At 34.4% G+C, this 14,553-nt stretch overlaps 1 non-coding gene across 1 annotated transcript; it reads right to left on the bottom strand.

The window, feature by feature from the left end:
• Nucleotides 1-775: 775 nt before the first annotated feature.
• LOC148209574 (small nucleolar RNA R71) lies at nucleotides 776-882 on the bottom strand. Its single transcript, XR_015793336.1, has one exon. It is a non-coding gene; the product is annotated as a small nucleolar RNA R71 (small nucleolar RNA).
• Between the last annotated feature and the right edge of the window lie 13,671 nt (nucleotides 883-14,553).

The following is a 14,553-nucleotide window of genomic DNA, read 5'->3' as shown; positions in this document are numbered from 1 at the left end:
GACCTTGTTTATACTACAATCAGCACGAATATAGTCTACACTTGCACTTGCATTCACCTAGGTTGTAGGAATGTAACAAGTTTTTGGCACCGTTGCTCGAGACTAAGCTATTTTACTTTAAGTTATTTTGCTTAAGAATACGGTTCGTAAAGAGTTTCCTTAGCCATATTTTGGTTGCTTTGTAGGTCGATGTATGATTTCCAAGGGTTAGAATTTCTGCTTGATGACAAAAATGAAGGAACGCCTAATAGGAGAAGAAATGAGCACAGAATACAAGAGCAAGAAGAGACGAATCGCAATCCGAATTCGCAATCACTGAATATGGTAGTTGAGGACATGTATGAGGAAGAGGTTGTTGGGGCAACAGCAGCCCTTCCTCTAAATGCTATCCTGTTAGCAGATGACAGGGATAGAGCAATTAGAGCATACATGACTCTGGCATTTTATAATTTTAATCCAGCTATAGTGGAGCCGGATATAGATGCCGATGAGTTTGAGCCTACACCCGTAATGTTTCAAATGCTTCAAACTGTGGGACAGTTTGGGGGTCATGAATCAGAAGATCCTCACCTCCATCTGAGATATTTCTTGGAGGTCAGTAATTTGTTTAAGATCAGGGGAGTAACGAAGGAAGCATTGAGGCTGAAATTGTTCCCATTTTCGTTGAGAGACAGTTAGGATATGGCTACACTCCCTACCATCAGAATGCATCACTACATGGAATGAATTGGTAGAAACTTTTTCTATGAAATATTTTCCACCGAGAAAAAATGCAAAGTTCAGAAACGACATCAATAACTTTCAGCAATTTTCAGGGGAATCTGTAAGCGAATCATGGGAAAGGTTCAAGGGACTTTTGCAAAAGTGCCCATACCACAGTATCCTCAAGTGTATTTAGATAGAGATATATTATATTGGGTTGAATGAAGCTACGAGGTTAGTGGTAGATGCCTATGCAAATGGAGCTCTCCTATCGAAGTCGTATGCTGAAGCATTCAACATCCTCAATGAATCTCATCTAACTATCACCAATGGTCGAACCCAAGATCAGCTGTGGATAAAAATTCAAGAGGAATACATGATGCTGACGTGATAACTTTGAAATGGTAGGAATGTTGAGTCGGTGACTAAGGCCAGTCTCACCCATACAGATCAAAGGACGAGCCCTCACAGGCAGGAGTTCATAACTCACTCAGGATTGAGAATGAGTTTCCTGGTCAGGTCCTATGAAAATAGTAATCTATTAGTTAATGGTGTTACATCTAAAGATTGGCTATTTCACGTTTCGATCTTCTACAAACTCATTGTATAAGATACCTCCACTCACATGTCTCCAGATGAACGACTTGGATCGAGTCATCTGTAACATTTACAAAGCGGGTCGTATCCATAGTATTGCCAAGATAAGGTACCCAACCTTATCCTTATACTATAGAGCCTTTAGGTTATTCCCGGTACATTATCCATATGTATATCGAGGGTATATCAAATATATACTCAGTATATATACTATCCCGGTTACATGACAATAACCTTGGATGTTTAGTTTATTGGATTTGGACAATGCAATGTTATAAATTTAACCACAAATTTTATTAATATGAAAAACACAACTTTATTAAATATAAATTTGTTTTTACATAATTACAAACTACGAGTTTAGGGCAACACACCCAACAAACTCCCACTTGAACTAAACTCTAGTGGGGTGTACAAAATCATAAAGCAAAAGGATAAATACAATAAACTAGAGCATACACTATACCTATCACATTTCTCTCACTTGCCATAGACTAATTGTACAACGCTCGTAGACCTACACTTTCTAGATGGCCCTCAAATAGTTTAGCCGTGAGCGCCTTTGTAAAAGGATCAACAATGTTGTGCTCCGAAGCGATCTTTGTGACGATCACATCTTCTCGTTACACTATCTCCCGTATAAGGTGGTACTTCCTTTCGATGTGCTTGCCGCTCTTGTGGCTTCAAGGTTCTTTAGAATTTGCCACAGCACCACTGTTATCACAATAAATTGTGACGGGCAAGTTCATGTTTGGAACGACTTCCAAATCGGTTAAGCACTTCCTAAGCCAAACCGCTTCTTTTGTTGCTTCACAAGTTGCGATGTACTCAGCCTCCATGGTGGAGTCTGAGATGCATCCTCATTTGATGCTTCGCCAAACCATTGCTCCTCCATTAAGAGTGAATACTGATCCCAACGTGGATTTCCTTGAATCCTGTAAGGATCAAATCCTTAGAGTCATACACGAGCTTGTAGTCCCTCGTTCTCCTAAGATACTTGAGGAATTCCCTTAACAGCAGTCCAGTGATCATATCCTGGGTTGGATTGATACGTACTGATCATCCCTATTGCATAGCAGATGATAGGCTTAGTACACAACATAGCGTACATCAAGCTGCCCACTACTGAAGCATGAAATATGCGTCTCATATTCTCAACTTCTTGAGGTATCTTAGGACATTGTTCCTTAGATAGATGAATTCCATGTCTGAAAGACAATAAGCCCTTCTTGAAATTTTGCATTGATTATGGAACAAACATCTTGTTGATATAAGTTGTTTGAGATAAGGCTAGTGTTTTGTTTTAGCGATCCGTAGGAATTTAGATGCCAAGAACATAATGAGCTTCTCCCAAATCATTCATTTGGAACTCAATAGCTAGCCACTTCTTTATGTCAGTAAAGTATCCTACATCATTCCCAATAAGTAGGATAGCATCCACATACAATACTAAAAAGACTATTGTGTTGTTGACGATTTTCTTGTATACACAAGGCTCATCAACATTTTGGTCAAAACCATAAAATTTGATCGCAGTATCAAAACTTATGCTCCAAGGATGAGATGCTTGTTTCTATCCATATATGAACCGTTTAAACTTGCAAACCTTTTGCTATTGACCTTGAGCTATGAACCCTTTGGGCTAAGACATATAAATACTTTCTTCAAAATTGTCATTCAGAAGGGCAGTCTTGATGTCCATTTGCCAAATCTCATAGTCATAATATGTGATAATGGATAAAAGTATTCTTATGGACTTGAGTATAGCTATAGGGGAGATGTTTCTTCATAGTCCACCCCTTCCGTTTGTGTGTAGCCTTTCGCCACAAGTCTTGCTTTGTAGGTCTGTACCTTTACTTCTTCTAGCATCTTGTTTACTCTTATGATCTTTACCCGTCTTTCCCGTCGTTTTGGTACAAGTTGAAGGACATAGAAGTACATAGACTCTAAGTCCATGGCTTTGACACATTTGTCCTTGTCCACATTTTTCGTTGCCTGTTTGTATGTTAATGGATCCTCGACGCCGTCATCGGGTATAACAACTTGGGTTTCAGTTAAACCCACGTAGTGGTCAGGTTGTGACACAATCCTCCCACTACGTCGAGGCACCCTCAATTCTTGAGGCAGATGCGACTAACGTGATGTGTTGGATTCATCAACAACTCTTGTTGAAGTGTCAGCTTGATCAACAACTCTTGTAGACGTTTGTAGCCGCTTCGAAAATCTCACTTATCACTACCTTACTTCGTGGTTTATGATCTTGAACGTGGTCTTCTTCCAAGAAAGTGGCGTTTGTGGATACAAATACTCTGTTTTCTTGAGGATCAAAGATGAGAGATTACAGATCCATTAGCTTGTGCAATGTGATCTATAAGCTTATTGCAAAAACTTTGGCGAACAGGCTAAACTTTTTTCTTGATGAGATCATAGCTCTAATTCAATCGGTCTTTTATCCTGGGACGAAGTATTATAGATAATGCCACAATCGGGTTTGAGTGCATCCATTCGATAAACAAAAAAATTATAGGAAAGCACAGAGTGGCGGTGCTAAAACTAGACATGTCTAAAGCTTATGATAGAGTTGAGTAGGGGTATATGAGATAGGTTATGGAGAAATTGGATTTCTGCCAAAGATTGATTTCTCTTATTATGTAGTGTGTAGAAACAGTCAAATTTTCTATGTTGATCAATGGTGTAGATACCGTATTTGGTCCGGCTTCATTTTAATTTTAATTTTTACTATTTAATTTTTGTTTTATTAAGTTTTTTTTTTTGTTTAAAATAATATAAGATTACTTTATTATTGGTTATAAGCTAAAGTTTAAATTAAATTAAAAAATATAGATTTTGTTTTAAAGATTTTGATTTTATTAATAATAAGAATTAAAAAAAATAAAGATTTTATGTTAAACAAATGGTTTTATTTTTAACAGAATTGATCTTTTCCTCGTCAAAGTTCCAGCCACGTAGTGTCTCCTACGCTTTCCTTTCCTGTTTTTTCTCTATCGTTTTACTCGACTCACGCATTATTACTGTTATTTTTTTGTGTATTTAAAGGGCACACAACACACAGAAAACCACACAGCGCAGACAGTTAGAAACTCATCACCGTATCTTCTTCTCTTCATCTCTCTTATCCCACCATCACCACTTTTCTCCTTCATACCCACGACCTCCGACGACGCAAGGGAACGACGCGAACGACAGCAGCAACAACCATCTTCACAGCTTCTTCCAAGCCCGCTGGCACTCCGACGATTTCGTTCGCAGTAGTGTGTTTTAAGTAAGTATCAAATACGTTGAAAAGAATTTTTTTTTCTAAATAAGAGAAAGGCTTTGGAAATCATGCTTTTAATTTGAAACAGATTCTTTTGTTTCCATGAAAAGATTTTTTTTTAGAAAAAAATGTTTTTTTAAGAAAAAGTTTTTTTTTTCTTTTTTTTTTTTAAGAAAATGCTTTTAGTAAGAAACCTTTTTTATAAGATAAAAAAAATCTTCTAAATTAATTTTAAATAAGTTTTGAAAATAAAATAAAGATTTTGATATTTTAAAATTTGTTTTAAAATAAAAAGTTTTCTTTTTCTAATAAAGAAGAGTTTTTTAAATGAAATAAATATAAATTTTATTTTATTTTAATAAAATATTTACTTTAAAATTTTGGTTAAAATACGTTGAAAAAAATAAAAGTTTTATAAAATAAATCTTGTTTAAAAAAATTTGGATTCTTTTAAATTTGAATTCAAAGTTTAAGAGATAGTTTTTATTTAAAATGATTTTTTTTTTTACAAGGTTTACTTTTTTGTGTTAACTTTGTTTTATTTTTTAATTAAAAAAAAATCTTCTGCTGCAGGATTTTAAAGGAGGAGATAAAAACAGAGTATTTTAGAATAAAATCTCATTTTTTAAAATTTCTTTTAATGGTTCGGTAGTTATTGTTTTGAAAAGAATCTTAACAAAAAAAAAAATCAGTTTTTTTAACAAATAAGTTTTGTTAAAGTAAATTTGACTTTGTTTTTAAATAAAAGTTTTTTTTCTTTTAAATAATATTGTTAATTTCGAAATAAATAAAAAAAGTTATTTATTTTTCTGTTTTAATTTAACAAAATTTGTAGGTTTTTTTTAGTTTAAAAAAATAAATTAAAACTCTTGTTCTTGTAAAAGAATACAATATTTACATCTTAGGATGTTGGAATAGTGGGAAGATGTTTGTTTTTTCAATGTACATGACCCAAGTTCGAGTCTTTGCATGCCTCATTTTATCATTGTTTTTTCTAAATAATTCTTTTAAATAAAAGATTTCCATTAGAGTTTTTTTAACAAAATTCAAAAATACAAATTTGTATTTTAAAAAAGGAACACAGCTTAAATCTCAAGGTGATGGCACGTTGATGAGACATTGGAGTGTTATCACTAATGTTGTAACTTCAAGTCTTAATGTTCCATAAAATTAAAATTATTTTTTTATTTATTATTTTTTGCTAAATAATTATTTTAAAAACTCCAATTACGAAAATTATGACCTTCCAATATTCTCGGGGTGTTAAAATTTTTCTAATGGCCTTCGTGCCACTCATACTTATTAATTCAAATCTTATAACAAGGTGTGAATTAATATAATATGAGACATTTAAAATAAAATAAAAACATTTTTTTGGACCAAATAAAATAATAGGATAATTTTTGACAAAATGTGGTACCGTTTTCGAACGGGTATCGTAGGGTGCTAACACCTTCCCTACGCTCAGTCGACTCCCGAACCAATAATCTATTTTCGCAGACCTTGTCTTTATTTTTAGGTGACCAATCACACCTCGTAGATGATTGGTGGCGACTCCAAACCCTTATCTCGAAAGAGACCCTTCAGGGGATGACGTCGGCCGCTCCACGTCGCGATGACGTTGCGACAGCTTGGCGACTCCACTGGGGAATATTAAGAGAGTCAAGCCATTTATTTTGTCGTTTATTATCCTATTGTAATATGTTTTGGGTCCATTTTTGTTATTTGTTATTTTTTCAATTTTTGTAAATATTTTTTTATGCATTATGATTTTATTTTGCATCATCACGCATATCACACACATTCACAAGCCTCCTACCCAGGCTTTACCTTTAAGATTAGATCGGAGACTGAGTAGTGTGACCTTCGTGGAATTTTGGTTCCCGTGCAGGCGCATGAAATTCTCCACTCAGGTCAACCATACTGCAAAAGCATATGGAAGATTTGGGGGCCATTATCCTCTAGGATGCATTAGTACATAACTTCACGCTCATATTCATATTACATTTTATTTTTGTTGTGTCATATTGTTTATTTTAAAAAAATAATAATAAATAGGGTCAATTTGGCCGAGTTTTAACCATAAGGTTTTAAATGAACCACTTTTTTTTTAATCTAAAAAAAAAAAGAAAAGGAAAAAAGCATTTACCTTATTTCTTCCTAACTATTTGCTTAAGTTTAGATAGAAGTGTTGCATTTCAAAGGGGGTTGTAAATGTCTCTGTTGTAGGCACATCAAAACTTTTAAACTTATTCAATTATTTAGGAGTTCGTCCTTATAACCCTAAGGTTTCATTTCATGCGCATATTCATGATCTTCCCTCCTGGGATGATTTATAGTCTAGCATTACATTTACATGCATTTAGATTGTATATCATATCACTTCGCGGTAATTGGTAGCACATTTTTTTTCTTAAAGTAAATTAAAACTGTTCTTTCCTTGTATCATTCTGCATGTCCATAACATAAATTAAAAAAATATCATCTTATGCATGCATCATTTCACATGTTCATAATCATTTAAAATTTCCCTTAATTTGTGATCCAAAATTTGCATAACATTATCTCATGCATATCAAATTCTATCTTAAAAAAATCAAAATCTGTGCATTCTCCATTACATTATAATTAATATGAACTCTTAGAAAAAATAGCTAAAGAACCACATATTTACTATTCTTTATATACAAGGTACATAAAGCAGCATAACATGGAAGAATTTAACGCTGAGCTAAAGAAACTTAGAATCGAAATCCACGAACGGGTCATGGAAGAATTGAATACTGAGCTAAAGAAAATAAGAGGCGAGATTCAAGAACAGATCATGGAGGTGCAGAATGTAGAGCTAAAGAAGATGAGACAAGATATTGATAAGATTCAGGGACAAATCACATAAATTTTCTATATCTTAAAAAATATTGTTGATGGCATTTCTCAACCTAACAATTTAGTCGAACCTCATAATAATTCATTACCTAAGGTGAACTCACCTCCTTGTCAGTCAATAGAGGGCTTCCCCCAGCATAATTCATCACATGAAGCTCAGCTTTCCAAGAAAGGCCAACAAGCTCCTACAATCTGTCAGGTTGAATTCACATTCCAAGATGGACAAGCATCAAAGACCATTCACTCAAATATTTTAAAAGGTAAAGAAAAATAAAATGTTACCAATGGAAATGTTGAAGAGACTACAGGGAAAGAATATGCTCAGAGATGGGGAGAAGCAATGGAACAACCGCCAGTGCCTTTAATTAATAAAGAGCCACACCTTGAAACGAATAGAAGCTCTTTTAAAAGGAAAAATAAAGTTCAGGCAGTAGTTTCGAAGCGCAAGGGGAAGCACCAACAAGGATTCGTGGCATACAGTCCTTCTACGGCACCCATAAACTCATTGACTCTGTAGAATGATCCACAAACATTACCTGACAATCATAGTAGTCGGAGACAACTAAAGTGAGAGAGCTTTCATTTGATCCCAATATCCTATACCAAGTTGTTATCCCAATTATTTCAAGGTAATCTATTAGCTCCCGTACCCGTAGAGCCATTACAACCACCTTATTCAAAGTGGTACGACCCGCATGTTCGTTGTGATTACCATGCAGGAGCTGTAGGTCATTCAACTGAGAACAATACTTCACTGAAGCATAAAGTGCAAGTGCTAATGAGGGCAGGATGGCTAAAGTTTTCAAAGGAAGATGGTCAATACATGAAACACTAGAATCATGAGTGTACAAGATTGTTAAAATCAATGTTGACCTATTACTTTGCATTATCAATAAAGTTTATTTATTCTTTGAAGTCATCTTTGAGATTGCTTGCTAGTGTTAAAACGACAATGAAGCTTTAGTCACCCATGATTTAGCTGAGTACTTGTAAAAAGGAATGTGAGTGTGTGGAAATTGAGCTATTTTTTTTTTAAATCTAAGTCGTCATACATTCATTCATGCATCACTCATATTATATCATTGGTTGAAAAATAAAAGAACAAAAAAACAAAAAATGTTTTCTTTGAAAATGCTCTCGATAAAAATGAAATTACATGTTTTGGAGTTTTTCAATGATAATTTTTGTATGGTCTACTCTTATAATTCTTGTTAGTGGAGACCTTAGCAAGAATCATAAACCAATTATTGTAAGTCACTAGGAGGAAACAAAAAAAGAAGTGAAAAAAGAAATAAAAAATGGGAAAAAAATGAAAATGTGAATGCCTTCAAGGTCCTCAATGAGATATAATCTTTTTCAAAACTCAACCATTTTTCCGGACTTTGTTGTCGGGATAAATCCGTAACTCAAACCAATTTTATCTTGGTCTTCCTATTGCTGCTCATGTGCTAACCAGCAAACCACCAAGTTTCATACTGGGGCAAGCATGCCTATTGAGGTGAGGAACCAAAATTACTCACTCCCTGTAAAACCTTGAGCTTAGCTTACTTTAAGCCTAATCTGCCTTGAGCCTAGCTTACCGATATATGGTAAATATAGTCAACATTGAGAGTTGACCATTTACTGCAAAAAAAACATTTGCTCAGCCCGTCACATACAATTTTTGTGAGGAATATCAATATTTGCCTACTTACCATAAATGTCTTTTATCAAACCTGTCACATCTAATTGCGTGGTAAATATCCAAAATTATCCACTTAGTGTTACCCTAAGAACTTTGAAGGTAATAAAATAACATTGGGCTCTTATGATTGACCGCTTCATGAATTTGTACTTGTAGTTGCTCAAAATTTCCCTACTCTGACTTCCTTCTTTCACTTTCTATTGTTCTACTATCTTAATCCTTCGTCTACTTTCTTCTTTTGAGTAAAAAGTGATACCAAGACCGAGGATAGTGATTTTGAGAATTGGGAAGTTAGCGGCCTGACAAATAGTCTCAAGATCTCAGTCTCCTTTGATGAGTTTCGTTTGAGAGCAATTTTTACTAGAGCAGTAGCAAAGACATAATTTGGAATAGCAGTAGAGGCAACTACGCATTTTTATACATGATTGCACCATTTTTTAGTTCAATGACTGGGGCAATCAACAGAAATCTACAACAACAATTTCAAAGGCTTCAAGGTCTTCTTTGCAAATCTCCACACTAGGGCAAATTTGATCATTACTATATTGGGGCAAAAGCCGTCATCTGCTACACTGGGGCAAAACTATCATTTGCAAGCTGGGGCAGGATCATGAGACAAAGGCCATCTTCAGACTAAGGAGATCTCATTTCTCTCTCAGGAAATCTTTCAATTTTGAAGGTCCTTTACTGCACAAAGTGGGCTATTATACAACATTCCATAAAGAACTTCATTTTGAAATTGAAAGCTAAAAGGAGCAGTCATTTACATTCAATAAGTAGACTGCAACAATATTGCCGTGAAGAACGACACTTCAGAGCTAAGGTTAAAAAGATCTTTACCTTCAAAGTGGACCACAAAAACATTTTCGTGAAGAATAACATGTGGTTAGAAAGATGATTTCATCAAATTTCTCCAGCTAAGCTCAAAGAAGGAGTGAGGTACATGAGATAAACTCTTCGAGAGTTACGCAACCAATTCTCAAAGTTATTTGTCCAAAGAAATTAGGTCATTTCTACTCTTCTATTCATTTGATCCTACTCTAATCTCTCACCAAAGCTCTTAAAATATATTTCAATCTCTTATTGTTCCAGAGATTTGACAAAATATCCATGAATTCTTGGTTTCATTTTCTTTAAAAAGGAAGTCTGCTGACTTTTATTCATTGTCAAGCTTTGTTGCAAAATCATGATTCCTATCCTCCATTACTCCTAATGTTAAATCCATTTTCTTGTAACCGATCTTTTTCATGTCAATTATAAGGTTGAGTTTATGAAGCAGTTTAATCAAACAAGATGTACAATGCTATGAGTTACCTTTGATTGTTCTCTAAACTGGCACATGAGATACCTCTACAAAAAAATTCCCTTCCAAACCTGATATAGTTGAGAAGTTACCTTGTATATGTCCAATCGAGTGAAAACATTCATTAAAAAATAAATAATAAAAAAATAAAGAAAAAAAAGCAAAAGGAAAAAAAGAACAGTTGATGTGTTTCTTCCAATGTTGATATTACCTTTTCTCATTTGATTCTTTTGCTAAATAATTGCTAATAAGAAGGATGAGAGTAGACAAAAAAAGTAATATCTTTGCAAAGTATGGAAAAACTTCTTGTTCTCTCAACTATATTTTCACTAATCATGCATACACATCACTTGCATACATATTCTTCAAAAAAAAAAAAAAGGTTGTCATATCATGATTATATTATGAAAATTTAAGTTTCATGCATTGTGCATTCATAATCACATTTTATGGTTTGAGCCAAAATAAAAATGAGTATCATACATACATGATCCAACCATCTAGGATTGCATATACATTATTGCAGCATGCGTCGAGGGTCAAATTCATTGGTTAAACGAAATAAAAAACAGATCATATACTGTCACACATTGTCAAATGATAAGAATAAATGGAAAGTAAAATGGAGCATCATTTGTCATTCATGACATTGGGGCAATACACATTTGTAGATGCACCATCCGTCCTAAGATAATTGCACCAGAGGTTGCGCAACAGCTTCCCATGAAGCCTTCTGTAGATGTCTTTAGCTTTTCCTCGGCCTGTAGAGTCAGAGCTAGTTCATAGGCCACACTCAATTGTTAGCGACAGGGTGCCTGCTCTTCATTAGCTATTTCTGACAGGAGCTCTTTCGTTTACAAGGGGACACAATTTAATATGAGTACAGCTTTCCACGGCCTCCATTCCTATCCCATCCTTTATGATCTTTGGGCATTCCAGTCGTTGACTCTTCACGCCGCTACGGGCCTTTCTAAGACCGACCAGCACCTCACCTGCACAGGTACCTACGTAGTGTAGTGTCGGTTTGTTAGGATGAATTGGATTGATCTAACCTCTCGCTCGTATGTAATATTTCGCTACGATAAGTACTACATACTGCCATTGGAAGTTCGCATTAGCATGAACATGTGGTGTTAGTCTTATCGTCTTGCGCCAAGTGCATATCTCATGCTAGCAAGTTTAAAGAAACTCTAAACCCTACACTTAGGTGGCATATCCTTACTAGAAGAGAAAAGTTTTATCAGCTTCCACTGTCTATTGAGCCAACGCCCGTTATGGCCGAGCCAACCATGATCTCCTTTGGTCTCGTTCCCATTCTTTGTTTGAATCGACCTAGCTGTGTCTTGCTTAGCCGCATATTTCAACAAACTCCACGACAGTACGCCGTAACTCACGCTTACCTTAAAGAGCGTTGAGGCTTGGTCGGGAGTCCTGTCTGTGCCTATATATAGAAATCATTTGCTTTTATCCAAGGTATGCAAACACTGTTTTTTTCCCTCGAATACAACTCGGATTCTTCCTAACTTGGGCATCAGAGTGTTTTCTCTTGCAAGTCTCCTGCTCACCAAAATTCAGCTAATCCTCAAGGTCATCATTCCGTCCAAGCCGAGCTCGTAAGCTTGGTAATTTTTGTGATCAAACATTTATCTACAGTTAAATCGAACCCGGTCCAAGTCGAGGTCGAAGCCTGTTGTTAAAGTCAGGTCCGTCGCATTTTATCATTTGGTTAAATCAAACCCGATCCAAGTCGAGGTCGAAGCCTGTTGTGAAAGCCAGGTCCGTTGCATATTCTCATTCGGTTAAATCGAACCTGATCCAAGTCGAGGCCGAAGCCTGTTGTTAAAGCCAGGTCCGTTGCATTTTATCATTTGGTTAAATCAAACCCGATCCAAGTCAAGGTCGAAGCATGTTGTTAAAGTCAGGTCCATTGCATTATCATTCGGTTAAATCGAACCCGATCCAAGCCGAGGTCGAAGCCTGTGTGAAAGTCAGGTCCGTTGCATTTTATCATTCGATTAAATTGAACCCGATCCAAGCCGAGGTCGAAGCTGTGTTAAAGTCAGGTCCGTTGCATTTTATCATTGGGTTAAATCTAACCTGATCCAAGATTGTGGTCAAAGCCTATGTCAAGCCAGGTCCATCGCACTTATCATGTAGATTAAATCAAACCCGATCCAAGATCGACGTTAATGCCTGTATCAAGTACATGGTTCTTTGCATGTCGGGATCCTGCCTAGTGTCCAGTTGGGTCCATCTCTATCTTGTCTTGTCTGAATAAAATTTTCGCCTTCCCAAATACTTTGTCTTTTGCCTTTGTCTACCCTTTTAGTTCTGCAAGGAAACACAACGGGGGGCAAGCTGTAGATTCCGTATTTGGTTCGGCTTCATTTTAATTTTAATTTTTACTATTTAATTTTTGTTTTATTAAGTTTTTATTTTTTTGGTTTAAAATACTATAAGATTACTTTATTATTGGTTATAAGCTAAAGTTTAAATTAAATTAAAAAAATATAGATTTTGTTTTAAGATTTTGATTTTATTAATAAGAATTAAAAAAATAAAGATTTTATGTTAAACAAATGGTTTGATTTTTAACAGAATTGATCTTTTCCTCGTCAAAGTTCCAGCCACGTGGTGTCTCCTACGCTTTCCTTTCCTTTTTTTCTCTATGGTTTTACTCGACTCACGCATTGTTACTGTTATTTTTTTGTGTATTTAAGGGCACACAACACACAAAAAACCCATCACAGCAGCAACAACCTTCTTCACAGCTTCTTCAAAGCCCGCTGGCACTCCGACCATTTCGTTCGCAGTAGTGCGTTTTAAGTAAGTATCAAATACGTTGAAAAGATTTTTTTTTTCTAAATAAGGAAAAGGCTTTGTAAATCATGCTTTTAATTTGAAACAAATTCTTTTATTTCTATCAAAATATTTTTTTTTAATGTTTTTTTAAGAAAAAGTTTTTTTTTTTTTTTTTTTTAAAAAAATGCTTTTAATAAGAAACCTTTTTTTTAAGATAAAAAAATCTTCTAAATTAATTTTAAATAAGTTTTTGAAAATAAAATAAGGATTTTGATATTTTAAATTTTGTTTTAAAATAAAAGGTTTTCTTTTTCTAATAAAGAAGAGTTTTTTTAAATGAAATAAATATAAATTTTATTTTATTTAATAAAATATTTACTTTAAAATTTTGGTTAAAATACGTTGAAAAAAATAGGAGTTTTATAAAATAAATTTTGTTTAAAAAATTTGGATTCTTTTAAATTTGAATTCAAAGTTTAAGAGATAGTTTTTATTTAAAATGATTTTTTTTTAACAAGGTTTACTTTTTTTGTGTTAACTTTGTTTTATTTTTAATTAAAAAAGAATCTTCTGCCGTAGGATTTTAAAGGAGGAGATAAAAACAGAGGATTTTAGAATAAAATCTCATTTTTTAAAATTTCTTTTAATGGTTCGGTGGTTACGGTTTTGAAAAGAATCTTAACAAAAAAAATCAGTTTTTTTAGCAAATAAGTTGTTAAAGTAAATTTGACTTTGTTTTTAAATAAAAGTTTTTTTTTTCTTTTAAATAATCTTGTTAATTTCTAAATAAATAAAAAAAAGTTATTTAATTTTCTGTTTTAATTGAACAAAACTCGTAGGTTTTTCTGAGTTTAAAAAAATAAATTAATACTTTTGTTTTTGTAAAAGAATTCGATGTTTACATCTTAGGATGTTGGAATAGTGGTAAGAGGTTTATTTTTTTCAATGTACATGACCCAAGGTTGGAAAGGGAGCTCCAAGTCCCTTTCACTAATCATTTGGGCCGATACCTTGGACTTCCGTCACAAGTGTCTAGAAACCGGTGCAAGGTGTTCAACTCAATCAAAGAGATAGTGTGGAAAGCACTCCAAGGTTGGAAAGGAAAATTGTTCTCGATGAGAGGAAAGGAAGTCCTTATCAAAACAGCTGCTCAAGCAATTCCTGATTACACTATGAGTTGCTTCCAGCTACCCATGGGTCTGTGTAATGAGATTACAACAATTTATGCAAGATTTTTGTGGGGTCAACTCTAGAGCACGTAAAATTCACTAGCAAGGTTGGGAAAAGCTTTACGCGAGGAAG

Source organism: Momordica charantia, assembly GCF_013281855.1.
Source record: "Momordica charantia cultivar OHB3-1 chromosome 8 unlocalized genomic scaffold, Mcharantia_2.0 BLBB01000008.1, whole genome shotgun sequence".
In the NCBI taxonomy this organism is placed as follows: Eukaryota; Viridiplantae; Streptophyta; class Magnoliopsida; order Cucurbitales; family Cucurbitaceae; genus Momordica; species Momordica charantia.
The sequence above is the reverse complement of the archived record's forward strand: the minus strand, read 5'-3'. Positions and strand labels throughout refer to the sequence as shown.